General features: G+C 36.7%; 1 long non-coding RNA gene across 1 annotated transcript; it reads right to left on the bottom strand.

Annotated features, from left to right (window-relative positions):
- Positions 1-16: 16 nt before the first annotated feature.
- Positions 17-1,253, bottom strand: LOC107089045. Its single transcript, XR_001481413.1, has 3 exons — positions 1,201-1,253; positions 263-433; positions 17-182 (listed from the first exon to the last, which is right to left on the bottom strand). It is a non-coding gene; the product is annotated as an uncharacterized LOC107089045 (long non-coding RNA).
- Between the last annotated feature and the right edge of the window lie 763 nt (positions 1,254-2,016).

Here is a 2,016-nt window from a genome sequence, read left to right as displayed (position 1 = left end):
TGTTGTTGTTGTCATACTTGAATTTTCAAACAAGGCACCATAGTAGATTCTGGTTGCACCATAACTGCCCCAAAGAGCAGCATAGCCAATGAAAGCAGTACCGCTCAGATGGTCGTATTTACGGAAGGAGAGCAGTCCAGCCACCAACTGGCAAACCCCACCAATCAGGATGAGATGTACACCTGGAAAATGGTTGCAAAACGGTGGTTTACTTATTAAAGTAAAGTGTATTTCTGAACACTTCATTTCAATTTTATTTTACCTGCAAGAATGTTCTCTATTCCAACTGGAGCTTTGCCATTGTGAGCTGTATAGAAGTTCTGTAAAAGTACAAGGAATGCACTGATCCCATTTGAAAGCATGCCTAAAACTCCTGGTTCCCCATAGAAACTGGCAGGAAACCCATCTGATGCTGCCATTTTTCACTCCGAATCTACAGTCGAATTAAAAACATAAGAGAAACAACACAGACTAGACAGTAAAAATCATGAAAACAAACACTTCCAGAAGAACACAAAAATATTTAAACCAAATACAAAGGTTTCACCATTCAGAGCGACACAAGGTTTAAACATTCTGCTGTCTTCAGGGAATACTTTCTATAGATAAAGTGCTATATTGTCCTGAAACCTCTCAGTATATTCAAACATATCTGTGACCTGTTGGTCCTGCTCTGTCATCAGTGGGCAGAGCCATTGTTGCAATGTGACAAATGTAAGAAACTAGTTTGTATTCGTAGCTCCTGCTCTAATCTCTGAAAAGCAGCTATTTACAGCCAAGTAAAATATATTATTGGTTTAGAATGAGTGTCAAAGCTTAGTCAGCTATACATTTTAAAATATAAGATTAGTCCTTTTCATGGAGTCACTAATCAAAGTATAAAAAAAAATCAGAAAATGAAATCAATAAAATCATCATCAGGGTAGTTTATATGATACTGAGGATACTGTTAAGCTCAGGTTATTCACATGAATGGCAGATTAAGGCTCACCGTTTTTTTTCCCAAACCAAAATAAAAACAGACATCTTTCATATCATATCAAGACAGAAACAAAGTTTGTTGAAAGAAAATAATTAAAAATCTAAATCTGACAATAGTTGAATAATTACAGTATGAATAATTCTGGGGTTAAGGTAACATACAGTCAGAAAACCTTACTTTGTGTAAGTAAAAGAGAAAAATTAGGTGAAGTTCCTTACCTGTCGGGATATGTAAGAAAAATGAAGTGTGGAAATTTGTTGCAGCAGTGTGAAAGCCTGTTATAAATAGGACATGTTGGCGTTTGGGAGGAGCTCATGAAAATTTCCCCACTCAAACAGGCAATTAACAAGGTTAAAGAGATGACATCACTAACTGAATTTTTTCCTCCTCCTCCTTCCTCCTCGGGGAAGATGATTATGCCTAGCATCACAATAGGTGAAAATGACTATCAAGGAAATTTTTCAGTTTCATTTCATGGAGAGTTGTCACTGATACACCTGCCCTGCCCTGTCCAGTTTTTTTGGTCTTTGTGTCTCTATATAAGGCAGGCAGGTTAACAACCAGAGAAACATCAGCACCCTGTAGAGCATCGCTGCTGGAACCAAAAGGGACAAGAAGAAAGAAACAAGTTGGGGTCATGCTGTCAGTGCTACAGGTAGGAATGGAGCTGTTTCTACATTTGTGAAAAATGAGAAATACACTTTTAAAGTCCTTAAAAAGAGCCATAAATCTTTAAAGAGAACATTTAACACATTTCTCTTTTTTCTTTGCCTTTTATTGCCTTTTATTGAGAATCAATGTTAAGCAATTGTTTTAAATTAGACCTTTTTAAGAACGGGGGTAAACCATTCCTATTGCAATATATGCAACAGCTCCCTCAGGGGACCTGATGGATATTCATTACAGTAACAATGTGAGTTAAGTCTACAGCGAGTCAGACAGTGACAAAAAACTAATTGTAGTGGTGTCAGCTTCCTATAATAGGACTCTATTCTAAATAAAAATAGTCAAATTTAAACCTCCTTTTAAGGTGT

Source organism: Cyprinodon variegatus, unplaced genomic scaffold (assembly GCF_000732505.1).
Source record: "Cyprinodon variegatus isolate N-32 unplaced genomic scaffold, C_variegatus-1.0 Scaffold236, whole genome shotgun sequence".
In the NCBI taxonomy this organism is placed as follows: domain Eukaryota; kingdom Metazoa; phylum Chordata; class Actinopteri; order Cyprinodontiformes; family Cyprinodontidae; genus Cyprinodon; species Cyprinodon variegatus.
The sequence above is the reverse complement of the archived record's forward strand: the minus strand, read 5'-3'. Positions and strand labels throughout refer to the sequence as shown.